At 40.6% G+C, this 24,938-nt stretch overlaps 1 long non-coding RNA gene across 1 annotated transcript; it reads right to left on the reverse strand.

Moving 5' to 3' along the window:
• Positions 1–2,926: 2,926 nt before the first annotated feature.
• On the reverse strand, positions 2,927–23,672 carry LOC144579093 (uncharacterized). The gene is made up of 3 exons (XR_013525979.1): positions 23,527–23,672; positions 19,697–19,922; positions 2,927–3,064 (listed from the first exon to the last, which is right to left on the reverse strand). It is a non-coding gene; the product is annotated as an uncharacterized LOC144579093 (long non-coding RNA).
• Positions 23,673–24,938: the final 1,266 nt, after the last annotated feature.

The following is a 24,938-nucleotide window of genomic DNA, read 5'->3' on the forward strand; positions in this document are numbered from 1 at the left end:
TAGCTTCAGGTGTCACCTTCTTTGGGAGACCTGGGATTTTCAAGGTACCCTGAGCATGACAGAACCTCATCTGGATTTTCAAGTCATGACTCAGATGGTCCCGAAGGGGCAGAAGGAATGAGGGTGTCCCAAAGAGACTGGCATGTAGAAATTCTGTGTGGTACACAAGATCTGGAGAATACATTATGGCTTGTGTATTATGTAGGCTGGCTATACTAGAGTTGTGAACTTATACCAGAGCAATAGTACTCAGAAGAAAATAGTAATTTGAAAGACATTTGAAAATAATTACTGCATATTGCGAACTATATATAGAGTTACATATTTCACCCACTCTTAGAAGAAAAAAATGGGATTTTTTTTTAAGAGACAAGAAATTATACATCCTTTTCATTAGCTTTCTCATGTGCTAGCTTTATGCAAAATGAAATTTAGGTCCAAAGGGCAGTAAGCAGTAACAAATATGAAACATCCATCTGGAGCAGTATGTGAATAGTTACTAAGGAAAGGTTTCCAAGATAAATGCTTTCACCAAAGCCAGATAATTAGAAGTGTTAAAGAAATAGTGTAGGATTTTTTTTAAGTCCTAGTTACGGTAAATCAGATCTAATTACATTTTTAGTTGCCAATTTCTACCCAGATTCTTCAGATCTTTCAGGAAAATGAATTAAAACCATAATTCTTAGTAGGAGATTTGAGGATAAACTTTCTAATACATTAGAATGTTGCAGTTTCTCAAAATAAGTTATAATGTTAATATGAACACGTCTTCACACATACTACTCTCTTTTCATAATTCATGGAATTCATTTTCTCTTTACATTTATACTAAAAAGACTTTACATATCTTCTTTCTGTGTTAGTAGATTTAGAGAAGGTAAATCTAATTACTATAATTATATATAGACTTGCAAAGACTGGCCCACATCATAGACAGCATGCATTATCCCAGTATATGTGAAACATATCTGGCAATCGGGCAACAATTATAGCATCCACTGAGTTATCTTCAAGTCAGGACATGATTGTGTGAATGAGCAAATAAAGCACAAAAGGGAAAAAGTAACCTTTGGTAAAGTGACTCAGAACAGCATAACTGAGTAGATGAAGAGCCCCGGTCCCTGCCTTGCCTCCCAAGCTGTGGCATCCCACAGGCAAGTTTCTAACCCTGTATCTGAAACTCATAGAGTCAAGTATGTTTCAGACTCCCAGGAGTTTTGGACTTCATGAAGATGGTTTCTTAAGAGACTCTGTCCTCTTCTTCCTGCAGGGAGGGAAATACCTTCTGAGGCTGTAGGTGGAAAATCCTCTCCAGTGTCTTATTGGTCCTCTGTCTCCACCCACCCTTTACAATAGAGTATGGGCAAGAAACAGCAGGGCCAAACAGGAGGCCGCCACCTCTGTGTAATGCCCTTGACAATGTTCCCCATAAGACATAGATTTCTTTTGTTGTCGTTGTTTTGAAACGGAGTCTCAGTCTGTCACCCAGGCTGGAGTGCAGTCCCGTGATCTCAGTTCAGTGCAACCTCTGCCTCCCGGGTTCAAATAATTCTCCTGCCTCAGCCTCCTGAGTAGCTGGGATTGCAGGTGCCTGCCACCAAGCCCAGCTAATTTTTGTATTTTTAGTAGAGATGGAGTTTCCAATGTTGGTCAGGCTAATTTTTGTATTTTTAGTAGAGATGGGGTTTCACCATATTGGCCAGGCTGGTCTTGAACTATTGACCTTGTGATCCGCCCACCTCTGCTTCCCAAAGTGCTGGGATTTGACGTTTAGTCAAATTAATAGATTCTTGTTAGGAACACTCCCAAGAGAAGGAGTGTAATGACTGCAGGATTTGGTGAATCATGGTGACTATGTGACTAACGAAGTAATTACTCTGGGGAAACTTTACCTCTATCATCCACCTTTACCTAAATTATATGTTAGCATCGAGGTAATCCTCAGTAGTCTGATGGTTTAAAATTGTTTAATTTCCTAATGTTTTTAATTGGCCAGGTATCCCTGTCTTTTCTTTTTCTCTCTGCTCTTTCTCATCCCACTGAACTTTGTGCCCCCAGATGAAGTTAAATGATTTTTTTTTTTTTTGAGACAGAGTTTCACTCTGTCATCAGGCTGAAGTGCAATGGCACAATCTCAGCTTACTGCAACCTCTGCTTCCTGGGTTCAGGCAATTCTCCTGCCTTAGCCTACCAAGTAGCTGAGACAACAGGTAAATTCCACCTCACCCACCTAATTTTTGTATTTTTAGTAGAGACAGGGTTTCACCATGTTGGCCAGGATGGCCTCGATCTCTTGACTTTGTGATCCATGTGCCTCAGCCTCCCAACGTGCTGGGATTATAGGTGTCAGCCACTGTGTCCAGCCAAGTTAAATGAAATTAAAAGTATGAACAAGGCTGAGGCTAGGGATGGTGGCTCACACCTGCATCCCAGCACTTTGGGAGGCTGAGGTGGGTGTATCACCTAAGGTAAGGAGTTTGAGATCAGCCTGGGCTACATGATGAAACCTTGTCTCTACTAAAATACAAAAATTAGCTGGGTGTGGTGGCAGGTGCCTGTAATCCCAGCTACTCTGAAGGCTGAGGCAGGAGAATTGCTTGAGCCTGGGAGGCGGAAGTTGCAGTGAGCCAAGATCGTGCCACTGCATTCCAGCCTGGGTGACAGAGCTAGACTCTGTCTCTAAAAAAAAACCCCAAAACTATGAACAAATTCTGAAAAGCCTTATTTTGGATACTGAAATAACTAACACTTTGTCCTAAGCATAGTAAAAGTAGTGAAAATGAAGTAAGATTTTTTTGGCTATGGACTAATTTTTAAGGTAGGACTGGCAGAATTGGCAGTTTGGGAGCTGAACATGCCATTTTCTTTGTCCCCATGCCCATGGAATGAAGGAAAATGATGACTGGTACTTAGTTGGAAGTACTACAGGCTGTGTCAGAAAGGATTTGCTGGGCAGGTGCAGTGGTTCATGCCTATAATTCTAACACTTTGGGAGAACAGGCAGGAAGATCGCTTGAGGGCAAAAGTTTGAGACGAGTCTGGACAATACATGGAGACCCTGTCTCTATATTAAAAATAAAATTAAAAAAAAGAAAGGATTTACTAAGGCTGTGTGAACAAATTCCATTCATAGAAATATAATGTTAGCCACATTTGTCATTTAAAAATTTTTAATAGCTGCATTTATAAAAGTAAAAAGAAACAGGTAAAATTAATTTTAATAATATATTTTAAATCACTAAAGCCAAAACATTAAGATCACAATGTACAGTTAATATAGAAATTAATATTTTAAATATCCATTTTTTATACAAAGACTTTGAAATCCAAGGTGTAGTTTACCCTTAGAGATTATCTCAATTTGTAGGAGGCCCATTTCATGTGTTCAATAGCATTGTAGCATCGTATAGCTATTAGCTACCTTATTGGACAGTTTATGGAATGTGAATGTTTAAAAAGCAGAGCTGGTACCTAAATCCTCAGCAATTTGGGATTCTTCTGGAAAAAGAATGGCCTCTACTTTGAAATTTCTTTCATATTTACTATGATTTTAATCTGAAATTCATTAGTAAAAATAATTTTATTTTTAGTACTTTCAGTAAACCAGCAAAATACACTAGATTCATGCTGAGAGTTGTATCTAATTCCTTAGTCAAAAAGGAGTCACAATTTGAATCCAAAATTTGAAAAAACTAAAAACAGACACACAGACCGATAAGACAGCATAGAGAACCAAGAAACAAATCTGCACACCTGTGATCAACTCATTTTTGACAGATGCCAAGAACATACACTGGGGAAAAGACAGTCTCTTTAATAAATGATGCTAGGAAAACTGGATATCCATATGCAAAAGAATAAAACTAGATCTGTAGGTCTCACCATACACAAAAATCAGATCAAAATGTATTAAAGATGGAAATCTAAGACCTCACACTGTGAAACTACTACAAGAAACCATTAGGAAAAATCTCCAGGTCATTGGTCTGGACAAAGACTTCTTGAGCAATACCTCACAAGCACAGGGAACCAAGGCAAACATGGACAAGTGGAATCATATCAAATATCCGGCAAAGAATACAATTAACAAAGTGAGGAGACAATCTACAAAATGGGAGAAAATGTTTGCACACCAGAATATATGCAGAACTTAAAAAACACTATAAAAAAACTAATAATTCAATTTAAAAATGGGCAAAAGATATTGAATAGACATTTCTCAAAATAAGAAATACAAATAGTGAACCGGCATATGAAATGGTGCTCACTGATCATCAGAGAAATGCAAATCAAAACTACCATGAGATATCATCTCTTCCCAGTTAAAATGGCCTACAAAAGGCAGGCAATAAGAAACGCTGATGAGGATGTGGAAAAAAGGGAACCCTTGTACACTGTCAGATGGAATGTAAATTAATACCACCATTATGAAGACCAGTTTGGAGGTTCCTCAAAAGACTAAAAGTTGAGCTACCATAAGATCTAGCAACCCCACTGCTGGGTATATACCAAAAAGAAAGGAAATTCACGTATCGAAGAGATTTCTGCACTCCTGTGTTTGTTGCAGCACTGTTTACAATAGCTAAGATTTGGAAGCAACCTAGGTGTCCATCAACAGATGAATGGATAAAGAAAATGTGGTACGTATACACAATGGAGTACTATTCAGCCATAAAACAGAATGGGATCCAGTCATTTGCAACAACATGGATGGATCTGGAGATCATTATGTTAAGTGAAATAAGCCTGGCACAGAAAGACAAACATCACACGTTCTCACTTATTTGTGGGATCTATAGATCAAATCAATTGAACTGATGGACATAGAGAGTAGAGGGATGGTTATCAGAGGCTGGGAAGGGTACTGGAGAGTTGGCGGGGAGCGGAGGTGGGGATAGTTAGTAGGTACAAAAAAATAAAATGAATGACATGATTTGCCAGCACATCAGGGTGACTATAGTCAATAATAACTGTATATTTTAAAATAAATGTAATTTGTTTGTAACTCAAAGGATAAATGCAAACATCTCATGTATCCCAAAATATATATGCCTACTATGTATCCACAAAATTTCTAAAAAATATAATAAAAAATTGAAAAACAAGAAAATGGGAGGAAACTGCAATCAAAAGGGGTTTGCCCATCTATCTTTTTTTAAAAGACGTTTGCAGAGTCTTACATATTCTGTTGACATTAACCCTGAAATCCTGTTAGTAGCAACTTAAATTGTTCTAAGGAAAGCCCAGTGCATGAAAAGGGATGCTAGTAAGTGAATGCTGAAATGATTCAAAAATAGACTTCAAGCTTGTTTAGGCAATTAGACTGCTTCCCTGCTGAAACCAGGGAATTTACATTTTATAGTCTTGTTTTTCAAAAATCATTCTGCATCTAGAATTACTTAACTAGAAAATGGGAATAATAACAACAGCTGGTGCTTATCATAGGCATTGTTTTCAGTGTATTACATGTATTGATCTGTTTAGTACTCACAATAACCATCTGAAGAAGACATTGTATTTTATTTTCACTTTAAGAAACTGAGACCAAAAAGGTACCAAGATCACACAGGTGGGTATAAATGCATCCGAATTCAAACACGTTAATAACCATTTCATTCTGACACTTCACCTATTAGCTTTTCAGGATGCAGTAAAAAAAAAATAATACAATGACATTTGATTATTTTAAAAAGAAATCATAGTATAATACATTATTAATATTAAAAATAACTCTTGGCCAGGTGCAGTGGTTCACGCCTCTAATCCCAGCACTTTGGGAGGCTGAGGCGGGTGGATCACCTGAGGCCTGGCCAACATGGCAAAACCTCGTCTCTACTAAAAATACAAAACTTAGCCAGGCATGGTGGTGGATGTCTGCAATCCTTGCTACTCGGGAGGCTGAGGCAGGAGAATCGCTTGAACCCAGGAAGCAGAGATTGAAGTGAACTGAGATGGCACCACTGTACTCCAGCCTGGGTGACAGAGTGAGACTGCATCTCAAAAAAAAAAAAAAAAAATCCTCTTAGAGGCTGGGAATGGTAGCTCATGCCTGTAATTCCTAGCACTTTGGGAGGGTGAGGCGGATGGATCACTTTGAGCTCAGAAATTCAAGACCAGCCTGGTCAATATTGTGAAACCTCGTCACTACTAAAAATACAAAAATTAGCGGACGTCGTGTTGCATGCCTGCAATCTCAGCTACTTGGGAGGCTGAGGCTGGAGAATCACTTGAACCTGGGAGATGGAGGTGGCAGTGAGCCAAGATCATGCCATTGCATTCCAGCCTGGGCAATGGAGCAACATGCCGTCTCAAAAATATTAAGTTAAATTTTAAAATAGCTGTTAGAGAACATGACTTTGGTCAAAGAAAATCCAATTTTGTTTTATGTTTAAATTGTATGTAGTTTGTCTCATGTATCAAGACGGCTAAAATTTAAACTTATTCATTCATTTATTCTGCTCAGATATCACCTGTCAATGAGGTTTTCCCTGGTCACTTAAAGTAAAATAGTAATAATCTTGCCCAGCTCTTGGTAAACTCAATCCTCCTTACGTGTTGCATATATTAAATGTGCTTACATATTTGTGTTATGTCTTTTTACTTCCACTATAATGTAAGCTCCACATAGAAGAAATGTTTTTCTCTTTTGTTCATTGCTATATCCCAGTACTTATAAAACAATGCTTAAATCTTTTACTATTTATTTATAATAAATGTGTTACTATTATAAATCTTCAAGAAATATTTACTAATTTAATGAATGAAATTTTATGTTTATTTATTTATTTATGCCAAAACAACATACATAGCAATTATGTGTGTGGGCTTTGGAACAAGACAGTCTTGGGTTAAACTCATAACAGTCATTTACTATTTGTAAAATAAACAAATCACAATAATTACATTGACCTTGTAGGGTTGCTGGGAAGATTAAAACTGGCATAGGGGATGGCATTAGGCTATGCCTCATCAATATTATTGCTATTATCATTATTATTATTTGAAATGGTGTCTCACTCTGTCACCCAGGCTAGAGCACAGTGGTGCAATCTCTGCTCACTGCAACCTCTGCCTCCCAGGTTCAAGCAATTCTTTTACCTCAGCGTCCCAAGTAGCTGGGATTACAGGCATGTGCCACCATGCCTGGCTAATTTTTATGTTTTTAATAGAGATGGGGTTTCACCATGTTGGCCAGGATGGTTTCAATCTCTTGACCTCGTGATCCACCTGCATCGGCCTCCCAAAGTGCTGAGATTACAGGCGTGAGCCACTGTGCTCGACCTATTGCTATTATTTATATACAGTTTTTAAATTACTTATTCATTTGTTAAATAAGTACAGTATCAAACACCATGTTAATTGCTTAAGAAGTTTAAACTTTTAAAAAAAATCTCCTTTGAGACAAGTTACAACTTTTAATATACTGCAGAACTCGTGAGAAGTAAAGAAAAATCTTAAAGCACTTTCCTACCCCACAGTTTCTGGTCCCCATTTCTACCTCCCAACTATAAAGTAAGTAAAAGCGAGACACGAGCTGGGAGCAGTCAGCAGTGGAAAATGAGTGTTTTCCTGAAAGCCAGTGCCTTTGCAATAAGGAGCTCCAGTCTCAGGCCAGCACCAGGTGGGTGAGCTAAATCTGCTATTCTGACACAAGCCAGGGCACTCCAAAGGGGACTTAAAAAGTTCCAGTCTCAGTAGCAGCAAAAACAGGCACAAGTTCTTTTTTTAAAGATCAGCATGATTTCCATGGATTAATATCAAGCAAATATATTTTCACAATCAGAGATCGGCAAAAATACAAACAAGTCAGACTGATGAAAAAGAAGGAAATATACAGGTTTAGACCCCAAGATGTTCAGATTTTAAAATTATTAAAGAACATAAAGTAATTAAGTGGTAAGTATTTCCAGAAATAAAGAATGGAATCATAAACTTCACCAAGAAACCAAATGATAGGTAGATGTTCAAAAAAGCCTAATGGAACTTTCAAAAATGAAAAATGTAGCCTGGCACAGTGGCTCACATCTGTAATTCCAGCACTTTGGGAGGCTGAGGTGGATGGATCACTTGAGGTCAGGAGTTTGAGACCAGCCTGAGCAACATGGCAAGACCACGATCTCTGCAAAAAATACAAAAATTAGCCAGGGTTGGTAGCTTCTGCCTGTAGTCCTAGCTACGCAGGAAGCTGAGGTGAGAGAATTGCTTGAGTCTGGGAGACTGAGGCTGGAGTGAGCCATGATAATGCCACTTCACTCCAGTCTGAGTGATAGAGTGAGACCCTGTCTCAAACAAACGAAAACCCAAAACTGAAACAACCAGCAAAAACAAAGAAACAAAACAAAGAGATGAAAGACAGACACACAGAGAAAGAGAGAGAGAGAGAGAGAGAGGAAAGAAAAAGAAAAGGAAGGAAGGGAGGGAGGGAGGGAAGGTAGGAGGGAGTGGAAGGGAGGGATTGGATAAGCACTGAGTAGAAAATAAGTAAGATACAAATGTTAAATAAGTGAGAAATATAATCGTTAAAAAAAACTCAGTGAACAGATTCAATAGTGAATTAATGGCAACTGAAGAGAGACTGTATCAGCCTAGACATAGGAAATATGTGGAAAGAATATGGAGGATGGAATGATGAGGCCTGCCTTACATATCATCAATCAGAGTCACAGAGGTAGAGAACAGAAAGAAGGGAGGAGAGATGGTAACTGAAGAGCAAAATGCATTTCTGATGAAAAACATGTATGTACAGAAAGCTTAGCAAACAAGATCAATAAAAATAAAACTGTACCTAGATAAACCCTAGTGAAACTGCAAAAATCAAAAACAGAGAAGATCTTAAAAGCGGACAAAGAGAAAAGGTGGGATAACTTACAAGCTATGACAATGAGGCATGGAAGCCATCTCAACACACAAAAAAAGGAAGCCAGAACGGGGTGTGCCTGTTACGTGTCAACAAAACAAAAAACAAAAAACAAAATCAGATACGATGGCACAATATCATCAATGGCTGAATGAAATCCCAGACAAAACTGTGTCAAGAATGAGAGTAAAACAACTACCATTTTAGATAATCAAAGACTGGGGAAGTTGCCACCAGCAGACCTTTACTAAAGAAACTTCTGAAGACTCAACTTCAAGATAAAGAGAAATGATTTTTAGAAGGATCGCATGATACACAACAAGGAATTATATGCAAATATATTAGAAAATACTTAGTTTATTGGCCAGGCATGGTGGCTCATGTCTATAAATCCCAGCAATTTGGGAGACAAAGGTGGCAGAATTGCTTGAGCCCAGAAGTTCAAGACCAGTGTGGACAAACCCATCTCTCTATAGTAAGACCCCATCTCTACAGAATTAAAAAAAAAATTCACCAGGTTTGGTGATGCACGCCTGTAGTTGTAGCTACTCAGGAAGCTGAGGCTGGAGGACTGCTTCAGCCCGCAAGTTGGAGGCTGAAGCTGCAGTGAGCAACCTCAACTGTGAGACCCTGCACCCCTGCACTCTAACCTGGGTGACAGAAGAGACCTCATCTCTTAAAAGAAGAAAAAGGAAATCATGTCATTTATAATAAAACTCATGATGTCTAATTGCAGAATAAACTATTCCATGGTTATTTTAGTTTGAGAAGAAGACTAAGATATAAGTTACACTTGGGCTTTGTTTACTTAAATTTCAAAGAAAACAACAGAAAAATAAACAATGGAATATTTAGCTTCCAAACCAAAAGAAAAAAAAAGAAAACAAGAGGATAAGAAAAACAAATGAATAAAAACCTTGTTAATTTTATTGAAATGCAAAGAGATGACAAAAGAGGCATGGGAAAACAGTTGCTCCGTTAGGTAGGACTTAGATTTGGGGGCATAAGACCTTTGAACAAAGCCTCTAGATGGAGCCCAAGGCTGAAGTGGAGGTGCTAAAAAATAGCAAGAGACAATACCATCAACAACAATGATAATAAATGATATTGACTTTGGACTTACTATATACCCTGTGCTATTTAATCACACCATATAACAGGGCCTAATGATGAGTCCACAAAGACCTTGACTACCTGCTTCTCTTTCTCTTCTCTCCCTTTGTTTCAAAAGAAATCAGAGTCAAATGATAGGAATTTGGGCACATTGCCTTTATACAGAAGCTGTAAAGTTGGCATCAGTACTCCCATTCATCTGCCTCTCTTCTGGGTCAAGAGGGCACAATGACAGTATAGATTATTAGACAAAGGCGTGTTAACTTAGGGGCAGGAAGCCAAAAAAAATAAAGATTCCAAATAAACCATAAAGGTCAATGCTAATGAGCAAAGAATGGGCTTGTAACTAACATTCTCCAAGGCTCTGAGGAACTTAATACAGTTGTATTATGTTTCAATAATTGGCATAAGAGCAAAGCTAAATAATAATCATACAGTTAGCATAGTACATACAAATTATTTTTGTACATAATTACAGATTTATGCACACTAATGAACTAGATGAACTCCTCACTCATCTCTGACTGCAAACTTTTGTTTCCCTTTTCGGAGATGAAAAAAAGCCAGTGTGTCAGCAGTTCATCTTTTTCTGCCCATTGGATCATCATGCAGAAATTAAATGAGGTTCCTAATGTGAATTTAAATATCAACATTCTGTTGAACTGTAGGATGATGTACTCAAATGTTTAGTTTGCATTGCATTTCAACACATTTGTGTCATTCTAAGTTTGTTAATTTTGGATTGTGAAAAATGAAAGTTTTGCATAAATCTAAATTGTACTAAGGGCACTGTGCCAATATATTTTTCATATTGTTTTGCAGAAGGATACACATCAATGTGTTCGATCTCATCTTTTCGAATCTTCTTTATAGGCTACAGAAAGCAATTATGTCTTTAATCTCAAACATATAGCCATTAAATTAATATTTTGAACAGTTCCCAGAAAGTGTTGTCGTTTTATCTGGCAAGCTAAGCATTTGACACCAGTGTTATCATGATGTATTAAAAACCAAACCAAACTGTAACAAAGCAAAAAAGCAAGGCTCATGTTGCCAACCAGTTGGTTAGTCTGTGCTAGAGTCAATCCTAGACCCTTGCTCTTGCCTTCTAATAAATGGTCCATATCTGAGAACAGACAGGTTAGACCCAGAGCTGTAGCCCTCAGCCATGAAGCTGAGTCTCTGTGAGTTGTCCTATGCCCTGCCCAACTGATAACAGCAAGATTTCTTATTACAATTTAAGCAAAGTGAGTGTGCAACATCATATTAAATATTACATACATAAACAACCTGTAGTGTGTGTTGAATGTTGGCTCACTTATGTAATAGCTTATCTTAAAACTGGCTCTTTATGTAATGAATGGCCCTCACTACTCTTTTAGCTATCTCCACCATCCTCCCAATCTAGTCTCAGCCCTCATCGTGCAGACTTAGGTCACTGCAACTCTTCCCTTGTTTTCCTGCCTTCAGTTTCATCCCATTTAAACTACTCTCCATGGTAAAATTAATATTCCTATAATAAGGCAACTACAATATCATACCCAGCTAAGCAACCTAGAGTGGTATTTAACTGCCTATAGAATCAGGCTCAAGACCTTAATCTAGTTTTACTGTTATGCTTCTCTTTCTTCCTTCCTTCTTTCCCTCTTTTCTTCTTTTCTCCTTCTCCTCTCTTCTTCCTTTAACTTTTTTATATAATTATAATACACGTAAGAAAAATGTATGTATCATAGGTGTACAACAGCTTAATGAATTTGCATAAAGTAAACATACTCAAGTAACACCCAGATCAAGAAACAGGACCTTACTACCACTCCAGAAATTCTTTGTCTCTATTGCTACCCAGCCACCCTCAAGGAAACCACTAACCTGACTTCTAAAAGCAGAAGTTATTTTGGTGATGCTTAACTTTTACTAAGCTTGTCCCACATGTAGGAGTCAGGAAAGGGCTCTGACATGGGGGACATGATGCCTCCAGCCCTTCAAACGTTGCAGCCTATGGCAGCAAGTTTAATTCAAGTACATGCAGCTGATGGGTCTGAGTGTCCTGAGATCTCATCTGCTGTAGTCAGAATTTACTCAGAAACTGCCAGCTGGAGGTATCAGAGTGACAGGTGATGAGCATCGGGCAAGGGGAGACTGGCAGTGGGTAGGGTTTGATGATGATCTGAAACTAGTATCGTAGACTTCATCTCCTCCCATTTTCCACAGCTCTGCTCCTTAGTCATCTCTTCAGCATCCTACTCACTGCATTTTGACAAAAGGCACCTGCAGCTGTGGCATTCAACATTAGAGTCCCCAGTTAATACTCAGGGCCTTTTGGATCCCAACTGGAATGCCCCCCACTGTGGGAGGGCTTCTGGTGCTGCTCTGCCCTGAAGAGCATTCTTTCTGTGTTCCAGGGGTAGAGCTGAGAAAATACTTTTTATCTGTGATTTTTTTTAACTGCAATTAAATGAATGCTATTATTATAAGTTATTATGATGACTTTATATAACAAGGTGCCTTATTCTAAAGTGGAGAATTTTCTGAAGCATTTGTATTGAAAATGTAATATAAAAATAGTAAACTAGTGATTGAAGAAAAGTCAGGGGCCATTACTCATCATTGCAACCTAACTCTACAATGACTTTAATTTTTACATGTTGTCTCCAAGGTTGTGTATATATGGACTCTGATTTTTTTTTTTTTTTTTTGAAACGGAGTTTCACTCTTGTTACCCAGGCTGGAGTGCAATGGTGCGATCTCGGCTCACTGCAACCTCTGCCTCCTGGGTTCAGGCAATTCTCCTGCCTCAGCCTCCTGAGTAGCTGGGATTACAGGCACGCGCCACCATGCCCAGTTAATTTTTTGTATTTTTAGTAGAGACGGGGTTTCACCATGTTGACCAGGATGGTCTTGATCTCTTGACCTCGTGATCCACCCGCCTCGGCCTCCCAAAGTGCTGGGATTACAGGTGTGAGCCACCGCGCCCGGCCTTGGACTCTGATTTTTACACTGTGGTTATCACAGAGTTCATATCAGAAGAGTATTTTTAAATAGCCTTGTTTATGCAAGCTGTTTGCAAAGGGAAACTATTACTACAGATTCATAAAATCTTGCCTTTCTTTTCTGCAAGGTGTCACCTCAGCGGCTGACTCTCATTCTGTTCCTTCAGGGGAGCTGCATAGCTGAGCTAAAATAAAAGGCAAAGATATCCATACACCCAGTAGCCTGAATTCTTACTTCCCCTGTCAGTTGCTATTTAAGTATATGTAAAGAAATCACCTTAACCTTCTTATACTTTAGAATCTCTGGGACTGACAGAAAAGGAAAGACAAAAATTAGAGCCCTAACCCTTGGCAACACGACACTTAGCCTTCCTGGAAAGAAGGTGTGGGGGCCTTAGAGTTACAGGGACCTCCCTTCAGCATATATCCCCCTGCCTCAAAAATGCACATAAAAGAAGCTTTCTGCTGAAGAGGGAAAAAATGTCTTAAAACGTCCCATTTTGAATTGCATATCCTACTCCATTTATATAAATTCAGAAGCGGGAGTAGTTGTCTCTGATTGAAAGGGTCTTGCAGAAAAGGTGACATTTGTGTCAGGCATTAAAGACAGATGGCACTAAATTAGGTAGCACTAGCAGGTGAGAGCATCTTACATGGAGGAGCACTAGGGGCAAAGCTCAGAAAGGGGAAAATCTAGAATGTATTGGAGGACTGTGAGGACACCAATGCATCAGGAAGATGTTCATACAGGGTGTCCCATGGAAGCTGCCACCTTGAACCACAAGGGCAGGACTGTGGTCCCAGACAACCAGAGCCAAGCCTCCTGTGAGAGGCCATAAGGCCAAATCTCACTGTACACATCTCCCTTTGCCTCAGCCACTGTAGAGGTCCCAGCATCCCATCATCCATTGTCACCAGAGCTCTCACTCACACATCTCGGTCGTATTCCACCAAAAATGTTTCCATCTCACAGCCTCCCATTGCAACATTCTCTTCATCTCCATTCTGAAACGTGGTGGTTTTTTGAAACTACTTCTCCCATGATCACCAAAGGCTGTTTTATTTCCCAGACTCCATGTAACCATGTAAGGTGGGTATTTTCCTTCCTTTCCTATCACCACCAGACCATTGTTTCCCTGTTCCTGCAAAAACTTTGCCCTTTGGGGTTCATATGACTTGGATGCACCCTCTCCTTTGTAACTACCATCTCCCCATCACTCCTCTTCATTCACTGAAGACTTTAGTTCCTGGTTCCCCGTCTTCCTCTCCACCCCAAATTCTGTCATCAGTCTTTGTAATGTCAGCATTCCCAGGAAAGTTCATTTCAGTTCCCTGGCATTTCCATTTCTTCACCCCTTTATCTCAAGTGATCTTTCATTTCTGTCTACTTCAGCACCCACTCCATTAGTTACCCCCTGGACCATTGCACCACCTCTAAAATCTTGAAGACCAACAGCAAGCTCTTGGGCCATCCCATAGTCTTCTAGTTTATTTGTTTAAGTATCCCTACTAGAAAAATCCTTCAATTTCTTCATGGCCTCCATTCCATCAATTCTCTCACTTTCTCACTATTTGATATCCTCATAAATGCCTTCTTTCTTGCCTAGTTTCAATTCATATTCCACCATTCTAGTTACTTTTTACAGAGACCATAAATTCCTTTATCTCCCATAGTTTCATGGATAAACTCAGCCTTCTACTTTCTCTATGCTGAGCACAACTGCAGAAAGTTCTATTATTTCTTTCATTCCAAGTTCATGACTTTAGACTTCAAATGAGCTCTCAATTGCTTGTTGGTGCTCTTCTTCTTCTCTAGAAAGCTTAACTTCCAGTTCTCCTGCAGAATCAATCTCCCTCTCCTTTCTAGATCAGTCTTGACATAAACACATGTTCTAATATCTCCCTCCACAAACCCCTTTAAGCTTCTATCTATCAAAGCAGAACTCCTCTAAAGGATTGTCTGACTATGATCCTTCTATTTCTTTGTTTCTTATTCACTCCTCAATCAACTCCAAACTGTCTTCTGCCAAAATTGTATTTCTCATCCCAATATACTCCAGGATGTCAAATCCAATGGTCAGTTTTCTAGTCAGTGACTGTGATAGGCTGAATAACAGCCCTTGCCCCGAGATGTTCCTGTCATGCTGTTCTCTGCTGTGAATATTCACTTTACATAGCACACCTTGCAAACAGGTCTGATTCAGGGACGTCACACATGTTAGTTTCTCTGCCTGGAATGTCCAGTGCATATTCCACCTTGTAATCTTTTTAGGGAAGTCCTCCTTGATCCCTAGTGAAGTGCTTTCCCCTGTGATTCTCTGTTACAGTATCAGCTTCATGACACTTCTCACAATGAATTTGTATGAATTGGGTTGTTCTTTAATTATGTTATCTTCTCCCTTAATGACTGAATGGAAAGCTATACAAGACCCAGAGACATAACTCTTTTATTCACCAACGTTAACCAGACACTTAGCAAAGTTCAAGGCATGTAATATAGATGCTCAATAAATATTTGCTGAGTGTTCATTATTGAGAGGGAGGTAGCTGAAATGCCAAAGTGTTATTAGAGGCACACAAAGCTAGAAAGTGAGAGGCCAGATTGTGGGGAGTACCGAATGTCATAGTGGGGAGTTCACACTTTATGGATAATAGAGAAACATGAAATATTTTGAGCCAATAAAACCAAATTGCTTGGACCCATGTTATGGACAAATATCCCTAGCAACAATATAAGGGATAGATTATATTGGAAAGAAATTGGAGGTGGCTGGGTGCGGTGGCTCACACCTGTAATCCCAGCCCTTCAAGAGGACAAGGTGGGCATATCACTTGAGGTTGTGAGTTTGAGACCAGCCTGGCCAACATGGCGAAACCCTGTCTCTACTAAAAATACAAAAATTAGCCAGATGTGGTAGTGCACACCTGTAATTCCAGCTACTCAGGAGGCTGAGGCAAGAGAGTCACTTGAGCCCAGAAGGAGGAGGTTCCAGTGAGCCAAGATCACACCACTGCACTCCAGCCTGGGTGACAGAGAAAGTGAGACTTTGTCTCAAAAACAAATAAGCAGACAACAGCAAAAAACAAATAAACACAGAAAAGAATTGAAGGCAAGGCTTCTGGAAAGATGAAATGATTCAGCAGATAGATATATTTTGGGAAGGAAGAAGGATTACATAAAAGCATAGTTGTACTAAGTTGTATATAGTAATTCTTCATTAAGAATTAACATTATTAGACTTCATCTAGCAGTTCAGCCTTGAGTTTGTGGTGTCCAGATTATTATAGCTTTAGAATGAATGTCCCAGGTTATCTTGGGATATATTTATTCCCACAAGCTATAAAGCATTTATAGTTTGTGGTTTGGGGCTAATCAGGCCTAAAAGCGTCTCTCCACAGTAACTGGAAAAAGCCTCCTGTATTCAACTGACTATTTTTGAACACAAACAACCTTTCACTCCTTCCAAATCTGATTGCTGTAAACTTGGTGAGCAAGCCCTCTTCTCGGGCTGTGTGTGTGTGCCAGCTCTGAGTTCTGAAGCCTGGTGCCTTCAAATTATCTGGATTGAAATAGTGCCTGGAAAATACAATTAAAGTAGGTGATGAGTTTTGAAAACTCAGAAAATGGTCATACAGGTTTTAAAGATGGGTTTAATATAAACCAAACAAAAATTAATTCTACCCAAAGTGCTTGGAAAAAGAAAGAGGCCAAGAACAGTTTTACTCTAAATGCCAGGAGCAATAGGCAATGGAGAAAGAAAGGTGTTGACTTAATACCAAGAGATCTTCTTTGGAGCAAAGGGCTTTAGAGGGACGTTTTATCACATGTTGTCTCTAAATCCAGACATTTTCAGTGGAGTGAATCTGTTTGGTTCCATGTCAGTAATGCATGAAGAGATAATAGGGGTGAAAGTGGATCCACTCCCTGCTGAGATGCTGTTGTAACTCAAGTTCCTGCTTCAGGGGACCTGCAGATGGGGGGCCTCCCTGATTGTCACCCAGCACAACTGTCACTCACCCTCGGCTGGCATACCCATTACAGTGGAAACCCAGAGAAAATGTGGGGAAACAAAATGGAAACTACTGTGAAAGGCAGCTGAATTTCATTAACTTCAGTTTTCATTGTTAGCACAGAAGGTGTTATATTAATCCCTAGGTAGTTCTAGGACTAGAGTGATTTGTCTTGAAGAAACAGTGCAGGCTGGGCATGATGGCTCATGCTTGTAATCTCAGCACTTTGAGAGGCCAAAGCAGGATTTCTTGAGCCCAGGAGTTTCAGACTAGCCTGAGCAACACAGAAAGACTCCTTCTCTACTAAGAAAGAAAAAAAATAGCCGGATGTAGTGGCACATGCCCATGATCCTAGCTACTTGGGAGACTGAGGTAGAAGGATTGCTTGAGCCTGGCAGATTGGGGCTACAGTGAGCCATGATCATGCCACTGCACTCCAACCTGGAAAACAGAGCAACACCCTGCCTTAAAACAAAATGAACAAAAAAAGACAAAGAAACAGTGCAATAAAAAGGAAAGAAATAAATAATTCACATAAAAGAAATTTGACAAATTAAAGCCAATAGGCATTCACAATGTGAATAGGTGATTTTATGCCAGTATTTTAAAAAATGTATTAATGACATGTATCTGTCATGTATTTGAACCTCTTGGACTAAGACTACAGATTGGAAGATACCAGATAGTAATGAGCCAAGGGAAGGGGTACTCATCTGGGTATCAGGGGACTTGAATGCTAGCCAAAATTCTGCCTCTTACTAGCTCTCCAACCTTGCACAGGTAGCTTCACTTCTCTGTCAATTATTCTCATCTTAGACTAGAATGTGGCATTCACTTTAGAAAGGAGGACTAACATCTCAGGGACTAGCAGGGACAGAGTCTGTGGACGTAGGTATGTTGGAGTGGAGCAGAAGGCTGGGCCCCAGCTTGGATGTCACCCTTTCTGTAGGGGAGGCAGTGAGTTCATCCGTGGAGGGGAAGAAGTAGTAGCCTGTGTGAAGAGGACCTGGGGAAGGGTGTCTTTGGCAAGTGCACAGGAGATCAGGAAAAGCTAGCAAAGCCACATTTACAATCACAGACTTAGAGTGAGCACACTGATGGCTCCTCATGGCCCTAGCTTTCTCCAGTGTGTGGAGTGAAATGGAAGTCCTGGAGCAGTGGAAGGGCAAGAGGGAGTGAGGACAGCAAAGGGCCCTGGCCAGGCCTGGGGGCCCATGCCTGTAATCCCAGCACCTTGGGAGGCTCAGGCAGCTGCACTGCTGCAGCCCAGGAGTTTGAGACCAGCCTGGGCAATAGTGAGAGACTCTGTGTCTTCAAAAAGAGCTTCTTTAAAAAAATGAGTTGGGTAGGCTGGCACATGCCTGTGGTCTCTACTCAGGAGGCTGAGGTGAGGGAATCAGTTGAGCCTAGGAGTTTGAGGCTACAGTGAGTGGTAAGGCTCTCTGCACTCCAGCCTGGGCAACAGAGTGAGACACTGTCTCAAAAACAAAAAAAAAAAAGAAAAAAGTCCCGTGATCAAGGTCTTGAAGAAACATCACAGAGTACTTCCTTCTTGAAGATTTGTGGTTTATGTTAGCATACTGAAGGCTCTGACAAGTCCTGCAGTGAAGAAACAGGGTAAACTATTTACCTCACCTTTCTAGAAGTTGCTTGACTAAAGAAACTTTTTTGAAAGGATACATTTGTTAAAATGTCACTGAACATAATAGACATAGCATCATTCTAGGGTATAAAATCAAGCTCCCTGAGAAGGTAAGTAATGCCTCTAAGATCAAGCTCTTGCCACTGCCTGCTTCAAACTTTATGATTAGTGCTACTGAGCCAAACCACCTGGGGGTTCGTCTGTGCCCTCCCCTGCTCACTTACCACCGCCCCAGTCTGCGTGTCCTAGCCTGCTCTGCTGATCGCACGCCTCATGGTTTCTTTGTGTGTGTATTTCTTATGCAAAACCCAAGTGCTCTCTCTCCTCCTCTGTAACTGCCCAGTTCTTAATTATCCTTTAAGATTCATGTTACTTAGAATTACCCTAGAGGGCATGTTGTCATGAATATTTTGTGACCTTGAGTCAAGCCATTTGCTCAGAAAAATAACTCCCTTGTATATAGTAATCTCCATTCTATGAATTGCTTTCTTACATATTATTTCGTGGCTTAGTTCTTGCTTCAATTCTGTAAAGCAGACAGTATTATCATCATCATTTTATAAGTGAGAAAATGGGCATCCAAGTGACTTGCCTAACATCACCCACTCGGGAAATGGCAGAGGCAGGCCATCCCCACTTTCAAGCCAAACCCTGCTTGAATATCACATTCAGTGGATGTGTGACTCAGGCATAGAAGAAAACATTTGAGCAGCTTCTTTCAAAACACATAAGTTAACCATTTCTCCCTCCTGTCTCTTCCTCTGTCATTGTCACTGCCAGCATTTTCACATCTGCCTCTCAGATGGGGCTCTGTTGACCAGGAAGGAGAGCATCTGGGGTAAAGGAGAAATCATTTGTAACCCCTGCACACGTCTCTTCTCACAGCTGCTGCTCTTCCCAATTTTCTGCTCAGATGACTTTAAAAGCATGTTAACTGTTTTTTTCCCTATTGCAGAATGCAAACTAAATGGCACAGTCACTGTGTATACACATACAAGTATATTTCCTTTGGATGCAAATATTTGCTATAACAGGGAGCTAAAAGAATGAAGCTTGTTTTAAAAACAATTTTACAGCATTTACCATATTTCAAAAGTATAAAATGACCAAAGGAAAAATTTCATCTGTAATTGTGAATGGGGCCGGTAAACCTGGGCTGCTGCAGGACTTCTTCCTGAGCTGCCTCCATTCTTGACTTTTGTTGAATTCATGGAAGACGTTGAGTGCTGCTCGACATCAGCACCCTTGGCCTGCCTGTGGCCCACTCTTTCCTCCTTCCGCTGCCACCCATTTGCAGGAGCTATTGGACCTCACAGTCTAGAAGGAAGCAGCCTCAGAAAACCACTTGAATCAATATATTAGGGATAGAGGGTTTTCTCCTCCCGGAGTAGCTAATATTTTAAAGAAGAATCCATTCTTAACCCCAAGACAAGGCTTAACCCAGAAAAATCAATCTGTAAGGGTAGGACTCTTGGTTCTGTGGCACTCTGATGGGCACATTTGCATCATATGGAAGGACCCTTTCCTCTCCCATTTACACAGCTTTCTCACTGGAGGGGAAAAAAGACAGATTGAAAAAGAAGCTCAACTGCATATGTGTGCTCAAGGGAATAAGCAGTCATTTGCCATTATGAAGACCTAAAATAAAGCATTGTGCTTCAAATGGTATTTTTTAAATATTTGTGTGTGTGTGTTTTTGAGACAGGGTCTCCTTTGTCACCCAGGCTGGATTTCAGTGGCACACTTACAGCTCACTGTAGCCTCAAACTTCCAGGCTCAAGCAATCCTCCCACCTCAGCCTCCTGAATAGCCGCCTCTCAGATGGGGCTCTGTCTCTCAGATGGGGCTATAGGCATGCTCTACCACACCTGGCTAATTTTTGTTTTGTTTTATTTTGCCTTTTTTTTTTTTTTTTTTTTTTGGAGAGATGGGGTTTTATCATGTTGGCCAGGCTGGTCTCAAACTCCAGGACTGAAGTGCTCCGTCTACATTGGACTCCCAGAGTGCAGGGATGTTAGATATGAACCACTGCACCTGGCCATGGTTTACTTTTAAGTGTTGCTTTCCTCCCACTGTGTGTTTCACTTCGTCTACTTGGTGTGTTCTTTTAAGATACATAAGGCCATTCCTCTGCTATTGCAAGATTTGCTTCTGAAAGCCACAGAGCATGTAAGCTGAGCACATATATGCTCCTGTCCCACCCATCCCCTGCCAAGGTTGTCTATACCTCCAGGTCTGCCAGGCAAAGGTGAACCAGATCACAGGCCCACTCAGTGTGACTGTTTCCCCACCCAGCCTGAGCACCCGACCCTGGGCATGTAGGGCACTGAGGGCCCTTCCAGTGCAAGAGCAGGACTTCAGAGCCCCGGGCTGCAGTTAGGAAAAAAAGTTTCAAGTGCTGGCTTTGCCTCTTGATAGTGACCTCGGGCAAGTTGCTTCAACTCTCAGGCCTCAGTTACTTCATCACTGTAGCCCGGGGAGGATGAAATTGAGTAGCCAGTGGAAACCGCTTGGCTCACAGGGGCAAGAGATACAACTGCAGCCATTGCCAAGGTCAACAGACACAGGCTGACTACTTAGAAAATGTGCTCTTAGACGTAATTCCTGTTCATCTAATCAAGTTTTTATGAAGGCTGCGTCCAGTAAATGCAGAATACTGTGAGGATGACCTCACTGAGGAGCAATGAGAGGTTAAGCAGAGGAGGTACAGCTTCTGGCTCCTACCTGGGTGGCTCAGAGCATAGCCACCCCACACCTTACTCCTCACACTCAAATGGCCTCAACCCCAGCTTCCCACCTACTTCATAGTGTAGAACCTGAGCCCTTCCTGGCTAAAGAACCCTGCCTCTCACTGCCCAGCACTCTTTTAGTATAAAGGGCTTCAGAAATCAAGAATAAGAGAACCGGCCATTTGGACTTGACACAGAACAGACCATTCAAACTCCACATGGCTCAGTACTCTTGTCTGTTCAGGCACTTTTTCCATTGACTTCAAAAGCAGTCTGCCTGTGTGATCAGCTGCCAAGGTAGGCACATATCAACCTCAAATACAAAGAAGGGCTCAGAACGTGCCAGTATGTGCATGGGATGGGGGTGGGGGCTGGAAGGGAAATAGAAACAGAATAGAAATGAAAGACTCCATCTAATTAGAATGTTTTCCAAGCTTTCCCATCTGGTTCTTCCAGAAATAATATTCACAAGGGGAAATATCTGACATGGTGTCATCTCCTGAAGAAATGAACTGGGCTAGCTTTTCAGGGAGAGGCAAAAAAATGGTCACCAGGGACTCGGTTTGGAAGAAGCATGAGTTTAAGGAGTTGATGGAATGACGGGCCCTAATTCCTGGAGAGAGGTGAAAAAAGTTTTCATCTTCTTTTTCCTCTCACCAAATCTCAAGTCTTTATTAAATAGAGATACTCCTAAATATACTAATTAGGAAGCATCATGGCATCATGGAAACAGCATGGACTTTAGAGCCACAAAGACCTGGGTCCACATCCAGTCCATTGCTGTCACTTTGGGCAAAGAGTTTCACTTCTGGAGACTTGTGTCCATGTCTTTGAGACAGAGATTCTTTGTCTTAATATTTACTTTGTTCTAAAGATTAGAAGTAATGTGTGTAAAATGTTGAAATCCTCACTTCTCCAGGGGATGATATTAGGATATGAAGCCTTTGGGAGGTGATGGGGTCATGGAGGCAGAATGAATGAGATTAGTTCCCTTCTAAAAGAGACTCCAGGGAAACCTCTTGCCCCTTCCACCCAGTGAGGTTGGAGTAAGAAGACCACTGTCTATGAGGAAGCAGTCCTCACCAGGCTCCAAATCTGCTGAGACCTTAATCTTGGACTTCCCAGACCCTAGAACTGTGAGAAATCAATTTCTGTTGTTTGTAAGTCACCAAGTCTATATTATTTTGTATGTAGCAACCTGAATGGACAAAGACAGTAGCTATAATTATCATCATCTTTGCCAATACCAATATTACATGAAGCTCACTTGGACAGAAATTTCCTCATAATAGTCGAAGAAACTAAAGCTCTGACTCTGAAGATGTATTTCTAATAGGTAGATAGAATATTCTGCAGCATCTTGAAGCTTTATTTGTTGAGGCATGAGTAGGGATGGTCAGGTCAGTACTAGTTCTTAACATTGCTCTGACTCTCCTAGGTCATATCTCTCAGATCAGTTTCTTTATCCGTGCCTTTGAAACACACTCCCTTAACGTGCTCATGCCTCCCTAGCTATTCCGGTTTTACTTCCGCCAAAGTCTCCCTCAATCCCATGTCCCATCCCAGCTGTACGTTGTCTCTCATTTTTTTTTCACTTAAGAATGCAGGTCATTTTCCAAACACAATTCTTACAGCAGGAAATGGCTAAGATTACCACATTTTTTTCTTCAAATCAAGCTATGAATACCCACCAGGTTACAACCAAGTTGAGCACCATGACTCCAAAGAGCTCCCCAAATAACTGCCAAGGACAGACAGACAGTGGTGGACTCCACCATCTAGGAGGATGAATGAGAATTAGGAGGCAGGTTGTGCCTCCTTTGACCTGAAACTCTGAACAGAATATATCCAGGAGTCTTTGGGATTTCCTGGGTCTTAAGCCTCTAACACTTGTTCACTGGAATCATCATTTCTTTGAGATAATTGGTATTCTTCAATCAGTGGTCTTGATAAGGTACCATTTATATACAATTTTGAATCATGTAAGTTCTTAAAAACATTAGGAAAACAACATTAGAGATGGTAAAGCTCCCTTGTAAGCAAAGGGAGCCCATGTGGGGTGGGCGGATCTTTCTTGGGAGCCTGGACTTTGGAGACAGGAAGTACAGACAGGCTAGACATGCTGTTTACGTTAGGTCCACTGGCCATAGAGAGGAAAGGAAAGAGCCAGACCTGGACACACACCTCAACCACTGTTCTCCCTAACGACATCACCTTCTGCAAGCCTCTCAATCTCACCCATTCTCTCTTTCTACATTTCCAAGAGGGGGATCATGCTGCCTACTTCGTAAGTTTGTCATAAGGTTTAAGTGAGAGAAGTTGGTTCTCTGATATCTCCCCCTCCCCACACCATGCCCACACCCCTTGTCTCCCTCATTAGGATTCTGGAATGTTCTTTTTCTCTCTAGAAGTGATAAGAAAAAATCACTAGCATGAATTAAGCATAGTTTAAGTGTCTGTTGTTTGCATTCATCATTTATGAACCTTGAAGGTCTGTGGTGCTGGAAAAAAATGAAGGACCTCAGCTTAGCATTCTTTCAGAGAAAGAAACCTTGAGACTTCAGAGAAATCACAAACAAAGATTAGTTTAGAATTACTGTTAGTAACAATATTATTATTATGACAACACTCATCACAACTCAAGGATTTAACACACACAGTCATGTCTCTACTAAATATACAAAATTAGCCAGGTATTGTGTGGCACACCTGTAATCTCAGCTACTTGGGAAGCTGGGGCAGGAGAATCACTTGAACCCAGGAAGCAGAGGTTGCAGTGAGCCAAGATTGCACATTGCACTCCAGCCCAGGCAACAAGAGTGAAACTCTGTTTCAAAAACAAAAAACAAAAAAAAGATCCACCTATATAGGGAACTTACCATGAATGGACCTTACAGGACTAGAAGTTGCTCTGGGCGAGTGAGTGAGTGAGTGGTGAGTGAATGTGAAGGCCTAGGACATTACTATACACTACTGTAGGCTTTATAAACATAGTTCGCTTATGTTACAACAAATTTATTCTTAAAATATTTTTCCTTCTTCAATAATAAATGAACCTTAGCTTACTATAACATGTTTACTCTATAAACTCTTTTATTCTTTTAACCTTTTGTCTCTTTGGTAGTAGCACTTAGCATAAAACATAGTTTACAGCTATAGAAAAATATTTTCTTTCTTTATATTCTTATCCTCATAATATAAGCTTTTTTTTCTGTTAACATTTGGTTCTTTCTTTTTAAATGTTTTTGTCAAAGACAAGGGTACAAATACATAAAACTGCCTAGGACTACACAGTGTCAAGACCATCAATGTCATTTTCTCCCCCTCCACATCTTGTCCCACTGGAAGGTCTGCAGGGCCAATATCAAGCATGGAGCTGTTGTCTCCTAGGATAGCAATACCTTCTTGTGGAATATCTCCTGAAAACCTGCCTGCCTGAGGCTGTTTACAGTTAACTTTTTTTTTTTTTTTTTTTTGAGATGGAGTTTTATTCTGTCACCCAGACTGGAGTGCAGTGGCATGATCCTGGCTGACAGCAACCTCTGCCTCCTGGGTTCAAGTGATTCTCCTGACTCAGCCTCCTGAGTAGCTGGGAT

The sequence above is a fragment of the Callithrix jacchus genome, chromosome 13, assembly GCF_049354715.1.
Source record: "Callithrix jacchus isolate 240 chromosome 13, calJac240_pri, whole genome shotgun sequence".
NCBI classification, from domain to species: Eukaryota; Metazoa; Chordata; class Mammalia; order Primates; family Cebidae; genus Callithrix; species Callithrix jacchus.